Raw genomic sequence first — 24,094 nt, forward strand, 5'->3', positions numbered from 1 at the left:
CAGCAATGTATCGACCACCCAGTCTTCTATGCAGTCCACTACTTCCAGCCTAGGGACTGCAACTCTGGATCCTCTGGCTGCTCATCCTTCCTTCCAGCCTCCTCACTCCATGAAAATTACATATTCTGAGCAGGCAGACTCCGAGGAACTGTTCTCGGGTCCCTGCCCTGAGAAAACAATTCCTCTCTCACCTGAGAAGTTTGTCGCGACCGATGGCCAACCTTTGGAAAGTTCCCGGAGTCTGGGGGATGAGGCTAGGGACTTCCGGCAACTGTCTCAGAAGCTTTTTGTGGATGAGGATGATGAGACACAGTTGTCTATCAGTGAGGTAGTAGTAAGGGCAGTAAGTCCGAGGGAGGAGCGCACAGAGGAATCGGAGGAAGAGCTGCTGGACGATGAGGTGACTGACCCCACCTGGCTTGCTAAGCCTAATCAAGACAGGGTTTCAGAGGGGGGAGGCAAGTGCAGCAGCAGGACAGGTTGGAAGAGGCAGTGGGGTGGCCAGGGGTAGAGGCAGGGCCAGCGCCAAGAATTCCCCAACTGTTTCCCACAGCACCCCCTCGTGGCAAGCCTCCATGCAGAGGGCTAGGTGTTCAAAGGTGTGGATGTTTTTTAGCGAGAGCGCAGACGACCAACGAACAGTGGTGTGCAACCTGTGCCGCACCAAGATCAGCCGGGGAGCCACCACTACCAGCCTCACCACACCTGCATGCGCAGGCATATGATGGCCAAGCACCCCACAAGGTGGGACGAAGGTCATTCACTGCTTCCGGGTCACACCACTGCCTCTTCCCCTGTGCCACAACCTGGCACACAGATCCAATCCCCCTCCCAGGATGCAGGCACGAGCGCCTCCCCGCCTGCACCCACACCCTCACCTCCACGGACCTCCACTCGATCAAGCAATGCCTCTTAGCGCAGCGCTCAGCTGTTGCTAACACAAGCGTTCGAGCGAAAGCGCAAATACGCCACCATCTACCCGCATGCACAAGCATTAAACGTGCACATTGCCAAATTAATCAGCCTGGAGATGCTGCCGTACAGGCTTGTGGAAACGGAGGCTTTCAAAAACATGATGGCGGTGGTCCCATGCTACTCGGTCCCCAGTCACCACTATTTTTCCCGGTGTGCCGTCCCTGCCCTATACCAGCACGTCTCCTGCAACATAAACTGTGCCCCTACCAACGCGGTTACTGGGAAGGTCCACTTGACCACAAACACGTGGACAAGTACTGGTGGGCAGGGCCACTATATCTCCCTGACGGCACATTGGGTGAACTTGGTGGAGGCTGGGACCGAGTCAGAGCCTGAGAACGCTCCCGTCCTACCCACACCCAGAATAACGGGTCGTACCTCGGTGCTGGTATCTGTGGTGTTTTATTCCATCCCCTCCAAACCCCCCCTCCTCCTCCTCCGCCACTTCCACCTCTCAAATAAGAAGTGTGAGTACGTCGCCAACAGTCGGTAGCGCGCGGCAGCACAGCAGTGGGCAAGCGTTAGCAAGCCATGCTGAAACTAATCAGCTTAAGTGAGAAGAGGCACACGGCCCCCGAGCTTTTGCAGGGTCTGACAGAGCAGACCGACCTCTGGCTTTCGCCGTTGAGCCTCCAACCGGGCATGGTTGTGCGTGACAACAGCCGTAACCTGGTAGCGGCTCTGCAGTTCGGCAGCCTCACACACGTGCCATGCCTGGCCCACGTCTTCAATCTGGTGGTTCAGCGGTTGCTGAAAAACTACCCCCACTTGTCTGACCTGCTCGGCAAGGTGCGCCACGTCTGCGCACATTTCCGCAAGTTCACCATGGACACTGCCACCGAGGACACTGCAACGTCTGTTTTAGCTGCCAGAGCACCGACTGCTGTGCGACGTGCGCACGCGCTGGAATTCTACGCTTCACATGTTGGCCAGGCTGTACGAGCAGCGTAAAGCAATAGTGGAATACCAGATGCAACATGGGCGGCAGAGTGGTAGTCAGCCTCCGCAATTCTTTACTGAGGAGTGGGCATAGATTCAAGACATCTGCCAGTTCCTCGGAAACTTTGAGGAGTCTACCCAAATGGTGAGCGGCGATGCAGACATCATTAGCATTACCATCACGCTGCTTTGCCTGCTGAGAAGTTCGCTGCTAAGCATAAAGGCCAACGCTTTGCAGTTGGAACAGGAGACTGGGGATGACAATATGTCGCTTGATAGCCAGACCACCCACATGTCTATATCTCAGCGCGTTTTGGAGGAGGATGAGGAGGGGGAGGGGGAAAAGACTGCTCGCCACACTGCAGAGGGTACCCATTCCACTTGCATCTCATCTGTTCAGCGTGTATGGGCTGAAGAGGAGGAGGAGGATCCTGAAAGTTATCCTCCTAATGAGGACAGCCATGTGTTGTGTACTGTGACCCTGGCACACATGGCTAACTTCATGTTAGGCTGCCTTTCCCGTGACCCTTGCATTAGATGTATTCTGCTGAACATGAATTACTGGGTGTACACCCTTCTCGACCCACGGTATGAGGAGAACCTTTCCACTCTCATTCCAGAAGAGGAAAGGGGTACGAGAGTGATGCAATACCACAGGGCCCTGGTGGAAAAAGTGATGCTAAAGTTCTCATCTGACAGCGCTAGTGGCAGAACATGCAGTTCAGAGAGCCAAGTAGCAGGGGAGGCGCAGGGATCAGGCAGCATGTCCAGCGCAGGCAGGGGAACACTCTCCAAGGCCTTTGCCAGCTTTTATGGCTTCCCAGCAAGACTGTGTCACCACTCCCCAGTCAAGGCTGAGTCGGAGGGACCACTGTAAAAAGATGGTGAGGGAATACGTAGCCGGTCATACCACCATCCTCCGTGATGCCTCTGCTCCATATAAGTATTGGGTGTCAAAGCTGGACACGAGGCACAAACGTGCGCTGTACGCCCTGGAGGTGCTGGCCTGCCCTGTCCCTAGCATCTTGTCAGAGAGGGTGTTTAGTGCAGCTGGGGGAATCATCATGGATAAGCGTACCCGCCTGTCAACTGCCAGCGTTGACATGCTTACACTCATAAAGATGAACAAAGGCTGGATTTCCCCAGACTTCTCTTCTGCACCAGTGGAAAGCAACTGAACCTAATTATTCTTTTTGCTGCAACAGGACAAAAATGCATCCTCTATCACCACAAAAAAAGGGGGAATTAGCTTCGTCAATCACTCTTGGATATTATTACTCCTCCTCCTAAAACAGCATGTCATCACGCTGAACTGCCAATTTTTCTGCGGCCCAAAAGGCTCTGTTTAAATGTTTTTTACAATTTTTAAAAGTTTCAAAAGTTTTTATGCTTTAACTGAAACTAATTTTTTCAGAGGGCTGCCTCCAGACTCTGTTACATATTAAGCAACAGCGAGCTGTATCTTTAAAAAAATGTTTATGGATTTCACCTGCCCTCGCTGTTGAGCAATTTTTCAGGGGTACACTTGCACTCTTGGTACACCACTTTTTCAGGCCCTTGCCTATCCTGTTATCGAACTAATTTTTCTGGCCTTTGCCTACACTCTTGGTAACCAACTTTTTTCAGGTGTTCGCCTATACTCTTGGTACACCAATGTTTCAGGGGTTCGCCTACACCCTTGCTACAGAAATATTACAAGGGTCCTCCTATACTCTTGCTACAGAAATGTTACAGGGGTCCGCCTATACTCTTGCTACAGAAATGTTACTGGGGTCCGCCTATACACTTGTTACTCAAAGGTTTGAGGGATCCGCCTATACTCTTGCTACAAAAATGTTACTGGGGTCCACCTATACTCTTGCTACAGAAATGTTACAGGAGTCCGCCTATACTCTTGCTACAGAAATGATACTGGGGTCCGCCTATACTTTTGCTACAGAAATGTTACAGGGGTTCGCATATACTCTTGCTATAGAAATGTTAGAGGGCTTTGCCTATACACTTGCTACTCAAAGGTTTAATGGATCCGCCTATACTCTTGCTACAGAAATGTTACGGGGGTCCGCCTATACACTTGCTACTAAAAGGTTTGAGGGGTTCGCCTATTCTCTTGCAACAGAAAAGTTTCAGGGGTCCGCCTATACACTTGCTACTAAAAGGTTTGAGGGGTTCGTCTATTTTCTTGCAACAGAAAAGTTTCAGGGGTCCGCCTATACACTTTCTACTGAAAGGTTTGAGGGATTCGCCTATACTCTTGCAACAGAAAAGTTTCAGTGGTCCGTCTATACTGTGGGTGCACAAAGGTTTCCCCATAGCAGTGTTCAGCTGCCTGAAACATACACAGAATGAAGTGTGTGGGGACACATGGATTTCCCATAGCTATGTAACTCACGACACCTTGGGTCACACAAGGTGGAGGCTGGGACTGAGCCTCACCCAGGGCCCGCTCACGTACTTCCCACACAGAGTATTACGGGTCCTACTTAGGTCATGGTTTATCGGCCTTGTTATGCCACCTCCTCCTCCTGCTTGGGGTCTGGGGATCAGCGCTGGGCATCATGTATTTTCTCTCGTGTTACCATAATTATCTGAAAAAGTGGTTTGGGACAAACAAAAGGAGCGTTACTGCATTAATTAGACATTCACAGCTGTACTAGCATCTGAGTCCGCTTGAGGCCCACGATTACTGAGGGTGTGGGCAGAGGCCGAGGTCCTGGGGGGGAATAATCAACTGCGCCAAGTTTGGCCTGTGGAACTTCTTTGTGGTTCATCCAGTCTTTGGAGCGAGGAAAGCAACCGTAACTAATTTAATGATACGTTCACAGCTGTACCAGCATCCGAGTCCGCTTTATGCCCACGACTACTGAGGGTGTGAGCCAAGGTCGAGGTCCTTGGCAGGGTGAAACTGCCTTGTTTGGGCGCTCCAATTTCTTTATGTGTAATACCGTTTTTGAGTTTCATGGGCTCGCCTATGCTGTGGGTGCACAAAGACTTTCCATTGCGTTAGTTTACCTGTCTGGCACAAATAAATTGACTGACTTGGCTAGGGTGCAGACGGCTTTCTCATTGCGGTGTTTTACTTATTTGGCACAAATACACTGACTGACTAGGGCAGAAGTGTGGGCCGAGGTCCTGGGCGGGGTGAAACTCTGCCACATTTGGGAACTCTCTTTTCTTCCTTTTTTTATACTGTCCTCGAGTTTTATGGGCTCACCTATGCTGTGGGTGCACAAAGGCTTCCCCATTGTGTTGTTCAGCTATCTGACACATTCAAAGAATGAATTGGGCAGAAATATGAACCGAGGCCGAGGTCCTTGAGAGGGTGATACTCTGCCATGTTTGGGCACTCTGATTTCTTCATGTGTAATACTGTCTTTGAGTTTTATGGGCTCGCCTATGCTGTGGGTGCACAAAGATTTCCCGTTGCGGTGTTTTACCTATCTGGCACAAATACAATGACTGACTTGGGTAGGGCGCAGAAGGCTTTCCCTTTGCAGTGTTCAGCTATCTGACACCTACACAGAATGAATTGTGTGGGGACTCATGGATTTCCCATAGCTATGTAACTCGCGGCACCTTGGGTCACACGAGGTGGAGGCTGGGACGGAGCCTGGGCCCGCTCACGTGCTTTCCACACAGAGTATTGCGGGTCCTACCTCGGTCATAGTTTCTCAGGCTTATTATGTCACCTCCTCCTCCTGCTTGGGGTCTGGGGATCAGCATAACCACAGTTATCTGATATACTGGATTGGAGCATTCACAGGAAGTGTTAAGGATTTCATGAGACTTTCACAGGGTCACTGTATACCTGTGGTGGCTACTTTTGAGACACCTCCTGCTTCAAAACAATTTTTAGTGTTAGTATGTGCTGTGGCATTGTGGAGATGTGTAGAAATGCTGGCACTTGAGTCCCCTTTATGCCCATGTTTGCGGCTCCTGACAATTTTGTGACAGAGGTGGCACGGGATTGGAATGATGATCGTACGTTAATCTATCATCAATTGTCATCAGCATTGTAGGCTATCGCCCACAATTTCAAAGAGGGTCGCTGCCTGGCCCTGCCAATCCTCTGCAGTGTGTGTCTCCGGCTCCTCCTCATCGCAGACGCACTCATAAATTGACATTAGGGTGGTGTGGCTATGAAGCGAGCATGTGACATGAGGCCAGCTGAACGCTGCGCAGGGAAAACTTTGTGTGCGCTGTGCTGGGGGTTGGACAGCAATGCCAGCATGTAACCTGGGAGAAGAGGCAGCGGTGTCACCCGCAGACGATGATTGTCCTTGGTTGGAGCTAGTGTGGTGCTTAGGTAAGATGTGCCAGCGCGTGTGCCTTGCTAATGAGGGTCTGTCCCAAATAAATAGTTAGAGGGGTGACCGCCAGACTCTTGCTCCCATTTGGCTTAGTAGTGGGACCTGGGAGCCTCAGACGCAGCCATACAAGCTGCTCCTGCCGTTCCTTGTGGTGTTTCCATGACTTTCTGATGTTTTCAGGTGTTTCACAAATCATCCTCTATGCGGAGCATCGGTCCCATACAAAAATGCTCAAGTCGTCCATTGACTTCAATGGGGTTCGTTACTCGAGATGAGCTCTCGAGCATTACGAAAGGTTTGACTCGAGTACTGAGCACCTGAGAATTTTGGTGCTAGCTCATCTCTATTATTTATGTTCATAGCTAGTCAGCTATCAAATTTCGTATTGACTGTGCTTGTTTGATGAAGGCCCGTGACAACATGTCCCTTGATGTTCCAATGTTGGTGACACTTTAGAGATATTAATGTTTGATGTCTAAAATTCTAATTGAGAAAGAAAAATGTTCTATACTGATGAGAGATGTTATTAACATAATGTCCACGTACTTATACTCTCCTATGAAGCGCTAATGTAAATATTTAGGTTTCAGTAAAAAAAAAATGTTCTTGCTGAAAAAAGCTTCCTTAGCCCCGTCTGTCAGAAGCTTCGCTATACATACCACCCACCTGTTACACACTGATCATAGAGCTGAGTACAGGTAGGGGATAGAGAGGACTGTGCAGCTGTAACTTTACAGTCAAACACTTCTCTCTGTGATCAGGCAGAGCGCCTCATGAATGCTCTGCCCAATCTCAAAGAGGAGCACTCAGAGTCTGTGCAGAAGTAAACTGTGCCTGAGCAGAGGCAATTTCTAAGCTGCGCAACATTAGCAAAGTTTAGAGGAGGAGTGATGATATGTCATCCATAGAGATGTGTGGGCATAGCAGCTGACTGATTATTTGTCATCTTTATGACAACAATGAGGTGGTATAAAAGCCATTTAATTTATTGTTCCAACATAATCAGCAGCTAATTTTAGCTTAGATCTGAGTGTAACAATGAAATCATACTCAGCACTGGCTATTTGACTTAAAGGAGTTTTCAGGGCAAAAAATGGCAATTCTGAAAATGCTGAAATCTAGGAGGTACAGCTCAGTAGCGGCAACCTGTACTTTCTTCTTTATCCCATGCAGCTGCCGGTTTGCCACTGTGTTTACATACATAACTTCAGCAGTAAATACAACAGACTGTTAGGCTAGGGTCACACAGGGCGGATTTGTTGCGGTTTTGCTGTGGTTTTTCCGTTGCAGTTTTGACGCAGAAGAACTGCTTCTGCGGCAAAACCGCTTCAAAGGTTAATTTGGGCTTGCGGATTTTGCTGCGGATTTTCATGCGGAAAAATCCACAAGCGTTTTTTTCCGCAGCGCTTTTTTACTTTTGTCGCGTATTTGGTGCGGTTTTGGCTGCGTCCATAGGCTGGGGTCACACAGGGCGGATTTGCCGCGGATTGCCGTTGCATATCCGCACTGCGGCAAAACCGCTGCGTTTGCAGTGCAATGCAGCACAAATGAGATTTGCCAAAAAGCTGTTCTCACAGGACGGATTGTTTCCGCACAGCCGCAGTGCGGAAATGCAACTGCGTTGCGGTTTTAAAAGATGCAGCATGTTCATTCTTTGGTCGTTTCTGCAGCGCTTTTTTGTCCATAGACCTCTATGGACGCAGCCAAAACCGCACCAAATATGCAACAAAAGTAAAAAAGCGCTGCGGAAAAAAACGCTTGCGGAGTTTTCCGCACGAAAATATGCAGCAAAATCCGCAAGCCCAAATTACCCTTTGAAGCGGTTTTGCCGCAGAAGCAGTTCTTCTGCGTCAAAACCGCAACGAAAAAACCGCAGCAAAACCGCAACAAATCCGCCCTGTGTGACCCTAGCCATAGAGGTCTATGGACAAAAAAGCGCTGCGGAAACGACCAAAGAATGAACATGCTGCATCTTTTAAAACCGCGACGCAGTTGCATTTCCGCACTGCGGCTGTGCGGAAAAAATCCGTCCTGTGAGAAGAGCTTTTTGGCAAATCTCATTTGTGCTGCATTGCACTGCAAACGCAGCGGTTTTGCCACAGTGCGGATATGCAACGGCAATGCGCGGCAAATCCACCCTGTGTGACCCCAGCCTAACTTACAACGTCCAGCATGTCTGGGGCTTGTTTACTGGCCAGCACTGTAGCTCCACCCACAGCTTATAGGTCCTACAACTTACCAGCACCAACCTCCCTCTCACTCAGAGAGACAAAAAAAGTCTGCTGAAGCCGGCAGATGGTGTAGTGACCCAGTACATCATCCTGATCCCCTCCAAAAATGTCATACATGTATGTCTTATGTTGATGCATTGTGCAAAGCTGTCTTGTTATCTCCAGTATGTATGTTGCACAACAAAACAAAATTTCGTTTTCACGTATTAGGGCTCATTCACATCAGCATTTGGGAGTTCTGTCTTTCAGCTCTTTTTGTGGAACAGAAAAACGGCACCGTCTGACTAAAGAGTTTCCCATTGACTATAATGGGGTCCGTTCAATTTCCACCTAGTAGTCTGGCATTCTGCCAGAATTTACAGGATGAAGTAGTGCAGATTATGTTTTAGTAGAGTATTGAAGCAGGTAGAAGTGAGGTCACTTTCTGGTAGAGGCTAGGCTTCTATTTCCTAGGGAGAATATAATACTGTTATATATTGTGTCTGTGTTATTCTAATTAAATCAGAAACATTAAGGTAAATAGCTTGCTTGCTAAAAAGCGCACCCCTTTTTTTTAACTTCGATAATAGCAATGTTTATTATTTGGTTGTAGACATGTCGGCTGCAAGCTTGGGAGAATGAGACTCCATAGGGCAGAAATGCCACCTCCAAGAGGAGACTTAAAGGGGTTGTCCCGCGAAACAAAGTGGGGGTATACACTTCTGTATGGCCATATTAATGCACTTTGTAATGTACATTGTGCATTAATTATGAGCCATACAGAAGTTATTCACTTACCTGTTCCGTTGCTAGCGTCCTCGTCTCCATGGTGCCGTCTAATTTTCAGCGTCTAATCGCCCGATTAGACGCGCTTGCGCAGTCCGGTCTTCTTCTTTTCTGAATGGGGCCGCTCGTGCCGGAGAGCGGCTCCTCGTAGCTCCGCCCCGTCACGTGCCGATTCCAGCCAATCAGGAGGCTGGAATCGGCAATGGACCGCACAGAAGACCTGCGGTCCACCGAGGGTGAAGATCCCGGCGGCCATCTTCGCAAGGTAAGTAAGAAGTCACCGGAGCGCGGGGATTCAGGTAAGCACTATCCGTTTTTTTTTTTTAACCCCTGCATCGGGTTTGTCTCGCGCCGAACGGGGGGACTATTGAAAAAAAAAAAACCCGTTTCGGCGCGGGACAACCCCTTTAAGTTTCTGCAATTATGACATACCACTCGAGATCCAAGGATGCCACTCACAAAAGCCGACAGGAGAACCATCGTTATAAAACATTGTATTTTGGTAAAGGAGTTTGTCTAGGAATCCATGCAGGAACTCAAGGACTGCTTCATACAGCTTCCTGGGCATCAGAAAAGTCGCTACAGAAGAGCCATTGCTGGACTTTCTTCAGATAAAGAGTTCCAAATTTTGGACAAGATAATTTCAACTACCTTATATGAGCATAATGTTAAACTATACGCTTTAAACAAAGCCATAATGGCTGAATGGAGACATCCAGAGAAAGCTCTAGTAATATCCAGATGAGTCAAGAGCATGTTTACTATTAAGCAGAAGCAGTCAAGTGCATGGACACCACCGCCTAAGGTGGGTAATGCTGTAGTAAATTTATCAAGGTGCACAGTAGTTCTGGGAGAGGACAGATCGAGAACAGACTGCTCCCTTAGAAGATGTTCTTTAGTTTCTTCTGCTCATTGTACTGTAGCTAATGCTTCAAATGAAATGGTTCATGCTTTAAAAAAAAAGGATCTGTCACAGATCTATAATGATATCCTGGCATCCTTCAAAGTGCTCACCTTAAAAGCTAAGTTTTTGTGTGTTGCAACTGCACAGAAGACTAGGCTAGCGGCTAAGGGCATGGCTCTATCTATAGCTGCCATACAGCCCTTATGGCTCGGACCCTGAACAGTGGATAATTCTTGCAAGCATCATATTTGTGGCCTACACTATAAATCAGGCAGACTGTTCGGGTTGGAAATGAATAAGACCATGGGGGGGGGGGGGGGAGGGGGGCATAGCAGCAAGAAAGGTAAATCATTATCACAGTCCTTTCAAGATAGAGGCAGGCTGTGATTCAAGACGGGGTCAATCCTCGTCAAGAAGCCAGCATTCCAGAGCCAATTACCAGAGGAACTCAGCCCAGAGAAGGGCTGCTAGAGGCACGAGAGGCCAAGCAAATAAAAAGAAAACAGAATTCTGATCCCAGGAGAGTGGTCTCTCCTCTGGCTGTAAAAGTCATCCTGGTGGCAGGTTGTCTATTGTTCTTCCTTCAAGGGAATCAATAAAAGACCTTTGGGACATCATACGATATGGGCAAGTCATAGAATTCTCAAAGGACAGGTTCGCTCAAACCAACCAGTTAGCACCAGAAAAGTGGAGAGCTCTGAAAAATTCCATTATGCAATGCATAACCAAGGGTGGGCACACTAGAAAAAATTCCACTTCGAGAGAGAGGGTCAGACGTTTATTTCCCAATATTTTTATTCAAAAATACTGGGTGGCGAATAATATTACACTTGAGTTATATAAACCAATACATACAGAGAAAGAAATTTCATATGGAGAACTTCAAGTCTGTCATCAATATCCTACAGCCAGGAAATTATATGGCCACAGTAGATTTGAAAATTGTGTACCTTCATATTCCAATTGCTGGCCCTTGCAGTAAGTACTTAAGAATAACTGTGCAGGTAATAGATATTACCAAAAACTATCAGTTTATGGCTCTGTTGTTCAGCACATATATGGTTCCACACACCTCTACAAAGGTAGTAAGCTGTTGGGTCCAGGGTCTGTCGATTGTATCACATTTGGACAATTGGCTGCTGAATACAGCTTCCCAGTAGACCCTGCAGAGCCATATTCTTAGAACACCACAATTTTTCCAATTCTCCAGCTGATTACAGTAAAAAAGTTCTTAAAATTTGTAATCAACTCCACAGAGATGACAATCACCTTGATGCCTTCGAGGAAATCAAGGATTGTACAAGTAGCAAATTTGCTGTCTGTTTAGAGAGCAACAACGATCAGGACCCTGATGAGAGCAGTAGCCCTTATGTCAGCAGCCTCAGAGGAGTTGCCTTGGGTCTTGTGGCACCTCCAACCCATATAGGAAGAGGTCTTGAGCTACTGGAATCACATCCCCAAGGGGATGACTGTTCACATACATTGTGTTGAGGTTGTAGTAGCTGATGGTGATGGTACAGCCCTTGTGTGACACCCTACTCCATGTTATAGCATGGTTCTGCCATGCAACATCCGCCTCTTTCTTCTTCCCCTGCGAGCTGCTATCATGAGTCTCCAGCACATTATCATCTTCTACTTCCTCTTACTCCTTAGTAGTGGACTCAATGTCACAGTGAGCACTGGTTGTTGGCACCTCCGTTTCCACATACCTCTAAGTACACATTGCCTGTGGAGGACTGAGCTTGTTCACTGACTCATCCTCATCTTCCTCTTCAGAGGTAAAGAATAGTTAGGTATCAGTGCATTTAATGTATTAGTCTTCTCCCTTTGGTTGCTTGGACTGCCCTGTTCACTTCCATGACACTGAATGGTAAAACAGCTCCTCAGACTGATAAATGTGGACTGCTTCAGAGGGTCCAGGTAAAGTCAAGAGTGGATGCTCATTGCTGACTTGTGCAGACTGACTGCTGTGTGTTTGCAACTGGAAGGAACAGAAGGTGGTGGTACTTGAGGCATGCTGTGTCATCCACTCTATGACCTTTTCTGCGTGCTGTGTAAATAATGCATGGGCAAAACCACTTTTAAGGAACGGCAGTGGGCTTGCCTCGCCTCCTGCAGAATGTGGTGTTGTTGTTGTTTCAGTGGGAGCTGCTTGAAGTGCTAAATTGGCTTGTCCTTTACTACCTCCCTCACCACCACTACTGACATGTCCCCTACTCCTTGCTTTCTTAATGATTCCTTTTTATTTATTTATTTTTGTTTGTTTTTTAGTCTAGTTTTACTTTGTAGTTTGCAGAGAACTGTTAGTTGCATAAGGCCTTTAATAAATAATTCATAGTAGCCGGACTGGCAACTTTGATCAACGTCTCAGGCCGCTAACACACACAGTGTGTATTTGCTGTTTCCCTGTTTGGGTTTCTTTTGTTTTTATATTAACAAAAAAAAAAAAAAAACACCACCACCTACACAGGCTACAATCTCTGGGAGGCACAATATGTGATGCCACAGAGTATAGCTTAAATCTTTGCAAACTGTCCCTGTTTAGCATAACTGAATTCCCAAAACCCCACCGCTAGCTGCGTATGGTCTGCAAATAATTCAGAGTGGCCAGACTGGCGACTTTGAATGATGCTACCTGTTTACTAATGCCAGCAGAAGACAATGTCTTATCTTAACACTGATTAAAAACCTGCTGGCCAGAAATTCCTCACATAAACACCCGCCCACCTGAGCAAACAACAGTCTATAGACTGTTTACTTTAGCTAATGAGGGAAAGGGAGAGGATTTCTAACGATTACCTGTACATTTAAATGCTCAGCATTTCTATACAAAAAAGTCGTTAATTCAGTCGTTCGTTCGTTCAAATGATAATCGATGCATGTAAATGTGGCTTTATCTATGTAAGGTCTGAAAATGAACATTGATAGCAGCAGAAATATACCCTCTCCCAATGTATAGGGATATAAACGTGATGCAGCTGCTTTCTCTGCTTCCTCCCGTAGAACCCTATTTAAGTTCTCCGCTGGTACGAAAGCTTTCACACCAAGCAGTAATATATCCTCTGTAGAATATCTGGCCCTAACAGACCACATGTTATATAGGCATATAAACGTGATGCAACTTCTCCGTCCTTTGCTTAATTATAAAATGGTTGCTGATTACCTTGTGCTTATGTTATATATGGGTAAGTCCTGTGATACAAGCATCTAATGAAACTGCTGCCCATATGACATCAGTAAGGTGCTGTGGCTGCTGATTAGCTGCACGCTGACCTCTGCAACAGGCATTATGGGAAATTTGATTTTGCAAAAATCAGTGTGAATTTATCAATCAAGACCTAGCTTGGTTAGTAAGGATGAATTAGAGAGAGATTTTAATCCTAGTAATGCAGCAGTCTTTCCTAGCTGTACACTCCCACAGATATGGATTACGTTTAGCCCTTTTTATTATCATTCTTTGTAAATGGATATGCAATATTGTTTCACTTTTCTTAACTACATAAGGCCTTTCTGGACCTTGCATTTAAAGGGGTTGTCCTGCGAAAGCAAGTGGGGTTCAGCACTTCTGTATGGCCATATTAATGCACTTTGTAATGTACATCGTGCATTAAATATGAGCCATGCAGAAGTTATTCACTTACCTGCTCCGTTGCTAGCGTCCCCGTCGCCATGGTGCCGTCTAATTTCAGCGTCTAATCGCCCGATTAGACGCGCTTGCGCGGTCCGGTCTTCTCCCTGGCGAATGGGGCCGCTCGTGCCGGAGAGCTGGTCCTCGTAGCTCCGCCCCGTCACGTGTGCCGATTCCAGCCAATCAGGAGGCTGGAATCGGCAATGGACCGCACAGAGCCCACGGTGCACCATGGGAGAAGACCCGCGGTGCATCGTGGGTGAAGATCCCGGCGGCCATCTTGCTAAGGTAAGGAAGAAGTCGCCGCAGCGCGGGGATTCGGGTAAGTACTAAACGTTTTTTTGTTTTAACACATGCATTGGGTTTGTCTCGCGCCGAACAGGGGGGCCTATTAAAAAAAAAAAAAAAAACGTTTCGGCGCGGGACAACCCCTTTAAAGTTGTTTACTTTACGGCAATTAGTCTGGTCTCACATGACTGGATTTGAATTGCAGATTTAATCGCTATCCGCCTGCATGATCTGCAGGCATTGAAAAACAAGGACTATCACCAGTTCGCTCAAACGTGCGGGTAGGAATTGCAATTTCTGAAAGTCCATGCATATGGGCTCCATTGATTTATATGGATGCGTGCAATCCGCAGTGCATACCCAATTAACATTGTATATGGGCGCAAATTCGCTCACAGACCAGATTCAAAAGCCAGAATTTTTAGAAACAGAGAGAGATTTGAGCTTTCTTCTACGTGGATGATACATTGTACATGCGCATATATCTGTGTGGGAAAAACACATCGCATATACGGCCATCTTACAATTTATTTGTGCAATCATTCGCAGGTCTTCAGACGTTGATATCTGCACACAGAATCCAACCAGTTTGTGTGAACTCGGCCTTAGGGCTCAGTCACACAGGTGTTTTGTCGCACGCTTTTTTGTGCGCATAACTGATGTGCTCAAAAAATTGTGTGATCAAAGCTGGCGTCACGGCGGAAAAAAACGCTGTTAGCAGCGTTTATCTGCATAAAAGGGCTCGGTCACACGGGCCTTTCGACGCTCAAAAAGAGCGCTGCCCGCTATCCTTTGCCACAGCTGTCAGAGAGGAGCGCGATGTTCTCCCATTGAATTTATGAATGGGTGAGTGCTGCCTCTGATTAATTGGCTGAGCACTGTGACCAATCAGAGGCAGCACTCCCCCATTCATAAATGGGTGATGAGTGCTGCCTCTGATTGGCTGAGAGCAGGGACCAATCAGAGGCAGCTCTCAGCTGTCATTCAATAGCTGAGAGCTACTTCTGATTGGTTACAGTGCGCAGCCAATCAGAGGCAGCCCATTCAGCAGGCAGAGATTTTAAATCCACGCCTGCTGAATACTACAGAGAGCAGTTCAGGAGAAGAGCCGGCTGGACACGGCTGAACCCCGGCAACTGCAGAGAGGTGAGTATAGATTTTTGTTATTTTTTACACTTTTTTAAGATGGTTTTCAGGGAAGGGTTTATAATTGAAGCCCTTCCCCGAAAATTACTACAGCGCTTGCCGGCAGCCCATTGCTTTCAATTGAGCCGGCTGTATTGCCGGCTCCATTGAATTCAATGGGAGAACATTGCGCTCCTCTGTGACAGCTATGGCAGAGGATCACGATCTTCAGTGGGGAACAGGGGTGAGCTCTCTCCCCCCCCCCCCACTCCCCTCTGCAACCCCCCGCTCACCCCCGGTGCCCCCTGAATCTTTTCACCTGAGTAGGCAGTTACTTGAAAACGGCGATGCTCGATTGTAAAATAGCCCTAAACGAGTATGTTCGCTCATCTCTAGTTGTATTTTCAAATTATTGTGCATGTAAAAACTTCATATGCAAATACGCCCGTGTGAATCTGACCTTACACAACTTAATTAACCACAACCTGGAATACAAACACGTACAATACTTATGCTCCATAAGGGCTCCTGCCCACGGATGAAAATTTGGTGCGGACGCATGCTATGAAAAATCGACTCTTCCTGCACGCTTGCGAAAACCAATTACGGTTTCCGCAAGTGGAGGAAAAATCGCAGCATGCTCCATTTTTTCACGGATTCCACGTGGACGGCTTCCATTGACGTCGATAAAAGCCGTCCGATTTGCGGCCCTTCCACAATCACATTGCGGAAAGGTGGTGGATTCTGTGTCATCGCTAAGTGATGACGCAGAAAAACCAGAAGTTTGAAAAAAAATCTGCACTGCGCATGTCTGGCAGCTCACTGTGTGGACCATCCGCAGTACAGATTGAAAGCTGAAAGTACATATACGCGCGGATGCCACTGCTCCCGGGGCTGAATTCCGCATGCGGAATCCAGCCTTGCTGTGCGCAGGTAGCCCACAGCTAGTTTCCCATAGGCAATTGGGAGATCGAGCCAAAATCGCATCTTTGTTCAGAGAATAATCTTGCATTGCATCGCTGCAGTAAAATTGCGCAATTTATCGCAACAGTCACTTTGCCTTTCTAATGCTAAAATCGCATCCCAACGCATATTTGTTGCGTTCCGATGCGATAAAACGCAGGCTCCATAGGAAAACAAGGGAAATTAAAAAATAAAAATCGCACATCGCAGAAAAATAGAGCATGCCACGATTTTTATATCTTGACATCGCATCAGTAAAAACATCGCAGATGGGAATAAAACTATTGTAAATCATTGGTTTCCAAAACTGCTTTTTTTACTGACTCTCGCATTATGCGAAAATCGTACGAAAATCGTGCGATTTTCTTGCCCCTGTGAAACCACCCTAACAGATATAGCAGCTTTCCTACTTTGTTACATACAGTGACTAAATATAACCCCGAGTGACTGGATGTACTGAATCACCACTAGCGAATGAACATATGACACTGATGAATAAAAATGTTTTATGTGTCACAGTTTAACAAGGTGCAGAAAACAAACAGTCCTAACAATCCCATTTCCCCCCTCTATATGGAGAATGTGTAAATTGTACGAGCCGTGCACCCTCCGTATATTAGGGGGGGCGCATTATATTGTAATAGAAATATCTTGTAATTTTCCCCTGATGTTCTCTGAATTAAACTAGTTAGTGCGTAAGAAAAAGAAGAATAACAAATGCCACAAAGCAGGAAGCAAACTGAGTGTCTGAAGGTTAATGATTGCTCATGAAAGCTACAGAAATAAATTATCTGCCTAGGGACACTGTCACGTGAGCAGCACAAAGCTGCAGCAGCCAAAAATGTTTATGTGGAGAAAATAACATTGTCAGCGTCACCAACCCTTCCCCCCACTGCTAAATGTGAGTCCTCAGCCAAACAGCTGCTCCTGACTGCTAACATTAAACTAATTTGTGCTGCAACATTGCAGCTGCTTAATTTTTGTCTGAACTTTATCACCAATAAGTGTTACAATAACGAGTAATATGACAGGATCTCTAAAGAAATATCAATCATTCCCAAAGCGTCTCTTGTAAATATGTGTAGATAACACAAAATAGCAAACATAGAGGCTGGAGGAAATGCAGAGCTTCAGAAGCTTGTGTTTTTTTTGTTTCCTGTGAAGAGGCTTTTTGTTTTTGACACACATCTAAATCATTTACAAAACATACTGTAGATTGAAATACAACAGTGAGCATTACCCTGCATGAGGCCCCGAAGAGGAGAAGCTGATAAAGCCCTTCACATAATGTCTCCCCGTTAATTTAAACAAATAGATTTTTTTTCCAGTGCATTACATTTCTAGAGATCAATTAGGAAAGCTTTCTTTTAATAATGCATTGCAAGGGTAACGAAGGATTTACGTATTATATATTGCCAGTGCTCATGCATGTCATCATGTAATTCCACAATGGGCTTCATTTATCAAAACCATCTAACAGAAAAAAATGGTCTTATTATCTAGAGCAAATAATAAGAATTCCACTTTAATTGTTAAGGGTCCTTCACATGAGGGTATGCCTTTTAAGGGTCGTCCGGACGCACCGTTAAATCGTGTGAATGGACGATTTTCCGGGATGATGACTGCAGCGAATTAGCAGAATGTAAGCGGTCTACATGAGCGAATTTATGTTTAAAAAATACGACGGCCGCGTTTAAAGAATATGTCGATTGCGTGAAAAGGGCGAATGCAATGTTAGAAGACAGAGCAAGGCCCAATGTCCATGGGCAGGTTTGATTTGCAGACCTTTTGGTCCGTAAAACAAATCCCAGCATGCTACATTTTGCTGCGGTTCCGCACAGATGGCTTCTGTTGAAGTCAATGGAAGCTGTCCGATCCGCAGCAAACCCGCAATTGACATTGCGGATGGGTAGTTGATCTACGGCAAAGCAAGAGATTTAGAAATAAAAAAAAAACTGCACTGCATATTTCACATGGCAAGCCGTAAGGACCATGCATAGTACAGTGAACCCAGGATCCGTGCGGACGCTGACGGCAGGAAAATTCAGGTACGTGGGGTTCACTGGCCACAGGCAGGGCTAGATTCCATCCCCACACGGAATCCGACCCGCCTGTGGACATGAGGCCTTAATCCTTAAACAGAGTTAAACAGGGGAACTAGTAGTAACAGTCTGAACAACTGCTGGAGAAAGGGGGAGCCGTTTTCAGATAAGCGGTTTGTTTTTTTGCCTGAAATCCTCATTCTCACGCATGCGCCTGGTGATCACCTGCCTACTGAAAGGACATCCTGCCTTGTTTGGGCGACCTCACACGCTGTGAAACTCCCTTCCCCTCCTTCCCTAGCTGATCCAATAGGAGTCTATGGGATCCACTGGTGTTTTCCACCTGCAATCTTTTACAGGCATGCATAAAACCAGCGCTGGAAACAGCAGCATATGGGTTATTTTTCCATGCCGGATGATTTTTCGTGATGCAAAAGAGACTGAACGAATACATTAGAAGCCAATGCCTCAGATGGTCGCGATTATCGTCCGGCGTGAAAACACAGGGAAATAGCCACATAAAAGTGCTCGTGTTAAGCCTTATAGTGTGCTCTGGAAAAAAAAGTGTGATGGACTCTTTTGATTAGAAACGATATGGACAGACATTTGGAACACTATGCCTATAGAGCTGCATACATCTGCCAGTGACTGGCATTTAATAAACATAGTATACCACACGGTATACTATTTTTTGTATACCATAGTACTGAAAAGTGCTCTCAGACACGCTTTTCAATACAGAGGGGGCTGCAGGATCCTGAAATATCACACCCTCTTGCACGGTCTGACGGTCATTTAACAACTGCATAAGTGCTAACTAGAGATGAGCGAGCATACTCGTCTGAGCTTGATGCTCGTTCGAGTATTAGGGTGCTCGAGATGCTCGTTACTCGAGACGAGCACCACGCGGTGCTTGTCTCGATTAAACGAGCACTGACCATTGAATTCAATGGAGCCGGCAATACAGCCGGCTCCATTGAAAGCAATGGGCTGCCGGCTAGCGTAGGGTGAATTTTCGGGAAGGGCTTAAAAATATAAGCCCTTACCTGAAAATCATGCTAAAATGTGTAAAAAGTAAAAAAAATATATACTCACCTTGTCCCGGCAGAACGATGTTAGCCCATTGAATTCAATGGAGCCGGCAATACAGCCGGCTCCATTGAAAGCAATGGGCTGCCGGCGATCGCACAATGAATTTTCGGGAAGGGCTTAAATATATAAGCCCTTCCCTGCAATTCATCCAGAAATGTGTAAAAATAAAATATATATATATACTCACCTGCTCCCGGCAGACGGAGTTCAGCTGCGGCCAGCTGGCAGTTCTCCTGAACTGCTCTCTGTAGTATTCAGCAGCCGGGGATTTAAAATCCCCGCCTGCTGAATGAGCTGCCTCTGATTGGTCACAGCCTGACCAATCAGAGGCAGATCTCACTTACACCCATTCATGAATTCATGAATGGGTGATTGAATGCTGCCTCTGATTGGCTCAGCGCAGCTCTCAGCTGAATGACAGCAGTTCAGCACCACAGTGCAGGGGACAGCAGGAGAAGACGCGGCTGTGCCCCGGCAGCTGAAGGAAGGTGAGTATCTATTTTTTTTGTTTTTTAAATCACTTTTAATTCATTTCCAGGGAATGGCTTATATGTAAAGCCCTTCCCTGAAAAAGAATTCAGGTGTGCCAGCGGACCATTGTCTTCAATGAAGTCACCGGCAGCAGCAGCGGCTCCATTGAAGAGAATGCCTGCATTTTTATTCTTTTTTACACTAAAATCTTTCTTTTTCAGGTAAGGGCTTATATTTTTAAGCCCTTCCCGAAAATTCATCCCGCGCTCGCCGGCAGCCCATTGCTTTTAATGGAGCCGGCTGTATTGCCGGCTCCATTGAATTCGATGGGCTAACATCGTTCTTCTCTGCCACAGCTGTTACAGCTGTGGCAGAGGAGAACGATCTTAATGCTGACATAATTTTTTTTTTATTTTTACACATTTTAGGATGATTTTCAGGTAAGGGCTTATATTTTTAAGCCCTTCCCGAAAATTCATCCCGCGCTCGCCGGCAGCCCATTGCTTTCAATGGAGCCGGCTGTATTGCCGGCTCCATTGAATTCAATGGTCAGTGCTCGTTTAATCGAGACAAGCACCGCGTGGTGCTCGTCTCGAGTAACGAGCATCTCGAGCACCCTATTACAGCTGTGGCAGAGGAGAACGATCTTTATGCTGACAGTGGGGGGGGGGGGGTCTCACTCTTGCCACTATTGTGGCTTAATAGTGAGACCTTGGAGCCCGAAATGCAGCCCTGCATGTTGCTCCTCGCCTGCCCTATCCATTTCTGTGTTTTTTACATGACTTTGGTGATTTGCTAAGATTTTCACAAATGAAAACCTTAGCGGAGCACCAGTCATATACAAAAATGCTCGAGTCACCCATTGACTTCAATGGGGTTCGTTACTCGAAGCGAACTCTCGAGCATCACTGAAAGTTCGACTCGAGTAACGAGCACTCGAGCATTTTGGTGCTCACTCATCTCTAGTGCTGACGTCACCGCTAAGGTTGTCAGCGCTTGTGCAGTGCATTTAGACTGAAAGACTTGCTGTATTCTCGCTGGCCTCTCACTAAGTGCTTAACCTTTTATGTTTACATGTATTGAGAAGCCCAGGTTCCAGCGCTAAACAACCGTGAACGTGTAGTAAGTTTTTGCATTTACACTGAACGATTCTTGCTCAAATTCATTAGTTTTAATTGAATTTTGAGTGATAATCGTTATGTGTGGGCTATAAGGGCACGAGAGATTTCCCTGGTATGTAGACCAATAGCATATTCAAAACTTTATGTCAAGTTAGCTTTAGGGCTTTGACAGACAAATGTATGCACAAATATGTTTGCTGCAATGGAGCATATTTGCGAATAAACAAGGTTTGGCGATGGCAATATTTAGGCTGATATGTGCTTGTGCGCATATTACTGTAAGTTTTGCGCTCGAAAGGCCAATTCACACGAGCGCATTACTCTCTGTCCATGGAATGATTAGGATTATCCATTCAGTCGAGGCCAACTTTCGGTCACTTTATGGATCATCTTTCTGCTTTCTTTCCTATTCTTGTCTGGCTGTGATCCATGAAGTATTTTGGCAGAAATAGTGGAGTAGTTTACCATTGCTTTCTCCACCCCTCCCCATTTATCCGGGTTTGGGACTGGCATATAGAAGCTGTCTTCTCTTCCCTGTGTTGTCTGCCAGTCACACCCTTCCCCTCACTTTTCTTACCCAGCCATAGACTCCAATGGCAGCTTCCTGCGTAAAACCAAGAAAGATAGGGCAATTACTGCGCACGAGAAATCCGTTCATGAGAATGATCTCATTGAAATCAATGGGTTTGATTGGTCATGTTTTGCAGGTGTGAGTTTCAAATGCGCAAAAATTATTTGTCTATTGTGCCCTCCTGCACAATATTCAGCCATAATTCTGCACGTACAGAATTGAAAATGGCAGAATGCTGCCGGCAATTCCACATTAAAATTTGCAGTCAGCAATTCAGAGACTGCATATTGCATAACATTGTTGCAGAATATTCTGCCCCGAATGAAAGGACCTTTACAGCAGGAAACCTTTACCAAAGTCTGCATGCGGGGTTTGGTGAGAATTTTGTGCTCAATGTGTGAACATACCCTTTGGAAGCTTTGAAAAAGGAGGCCAGGTGTATCTAAGCCCTTACTACACATTGCAGTTTGGTGTACTCTTGCTAAAATCAGAAAGAATCTACAACATTGAAAATTAAAAGTAGGTAGAAATTAGGTAAATTAGTGCTCCCGTGTCAAAACATAATAAACTTCTATACTCATCTCTCCTAGGTCCCTGGATCTCAAGCAATGCCGCTCTGATGTCACCTATAGTGCTGTGTTTACAGGCTGCAGTCAGCCTGGGTACAGAGCGTCATAGGCTGCTGCAGCCAATCACACATCTCAGCATTCAATCACTGAGCTCTGTGATTAGCTGCAGTAGACTGTGACATCATATTCATAGACTGCCTCTGCAGCCTGTAAACACACCCAGAGCTGAGTACAGCGGTGCAGTACTAGACATGCAGGGAGCCAGGAAACGTGAGTATAGCACAACCCTTTTAATACAGGTCTATGGGCTACACAGTTTTGTAACTTGCCCCAACCACTTGAATGCCCATAGACAATTGTGGTGTTGTTTATAGAGGAGAGCATGCATAGCTTTCTAATCTCAAACAACCTATCTAAAGTACCTTTTCAAAAATAGTACTTTTGATTTTATAAGTAGGGTAAAGGTAAAGTCCCCTGGTGAAAGCATTACATCATGACTGACTCCTCGGGTGACGTCACATTGTGACGTGTTCTTGGCAAACTGTTTTTGTAGGGTGGTTTGCCATTGCCTTCCCCAGTCATCTTTTACCCCTCCCCCCCCCCCATCTGGGTACTCATTTTACTGACCTCGAAAGGGTGGCTGAGTCAACCTTGAGTCGGCTACCTGAACTAAGTGGGGTTTTATAAATACATACACTAAATAAAATATTGAAAAATACATCGAAAATTGCTGCAATTTTTTTAGGAAAATTATGGTCTACAGGAGAAAAATACTAGAAAAAAAAATAACACCTACAGCATGTTGTGACTTCTTGAAGCACCATCAGGGTCAAAAATTGCATGAAAAATTTCACAAGCAAAAGAGCACTCAAAGTAAATATTTGGCCTCTGTGCAAAGAGCATTGAGCTAAGAGAAAAAAAAACACAAAAAGCAAAACATCAACAGCAATGCTGCTCAGTTTAGTCAATGTTTGATCCTCAGAACCTTGTTATTCACTACAAAAGCCACATAACAAACATTCACAGGAAATAATATAAAACAAGTATATACCGGTAATAACAATGTATCAGAGAATTTAACTCAATAACGGTAATCAATGATAAGACTAAAGCCGAAGGCCGGACTCAGGCGAGCGCAAGCGTATTTGTCTGTATTTTTGGAGAATGAGCGCTAGTCGTGTGTAATAAAAAATGCAACAATGCTCTCAGCAATTGAAATGGCCAATAGTTTTATGAGTTTCAAAAGTTCTCTTCCCTGAGAAAATGCACAGGAAAATAGAGCATGCTGCATATATTTTTGTGTGAGTGAATTGCGCACACTAAATACACATGTAATCTAAAGAAATAAGTTACATTTTCTGAGTATTGTGCACGCAAAATTTTTGTGCACAAATATGTTTCTGTGAATCCAACCTAATGGGAAAAAAAAGCTGAAGGCTAATTTCACACGGGCGAGTGCGATATCAGGCCATAATTCACGGCCTGTTATCACGCTCGCCAACATGAAATTTCCCACCTTGCATAACTTTGGGGAATTAGCGATTCTAGGGTAAGTAGGATTGCAGAGTTTCTCCCATTGCTTTCACGCATGTGGCGCGATGCTGCCGTCAGCCCCATTGAAAGCAGTAGGCGACGCAAAGTGAGGGCACGCCGAAAGATAGGACGTGCCACGATTTGCTTCCACATCGCATTGTGGTGCAAAGCATACAGGCGGGCTGTCCTTTATACTGTGCAAACTGAGTTGCACTTGAGAATCTCAGGCACAACTCACTATTGGACATGTAAATAGTCTAAGACTCAAAAAGCACTGTCCCTAAACATACTGGGTGCCATCCTGTGTCATTTCCAGCTATCTCTGTGATGGAAGTACAGCAGAATGGTGCATATGCAGTGAAGTGGGGTAGACTGTCCTCCATTGCAGTGAATGACAACACATATACCAGAAGTTATATTTAGAACAATGTGGATATATGAATTTTCTTTCACACATAGTGGGTGACTACTGTGTTTTGTTTTTGGGTGACTGCTGCGTATTGTTTTTGGGTGACTGTAGTGTGGCACGTGTATTTTATAAACTGCACTCCTTAGATTTTTAATTAT

This window comes from Eleutherodactylus coqui, chromosome 1, assembly GCF_035609145.1.
Source record: "Eleutherodactylus coqui strain aEleCoq1 chromosome 1, aEleCoq1.hap1, whole genome shotgun sequence".
In the NCBI taxonomy this organism is placed as follows: domain Eukaryota; kingdom Metazoa; phylum Chordata; class Amphibia; order Anura; family Eleutherodactylidae; genus Eleutherodactylus; species Eleutherodactylus coqui.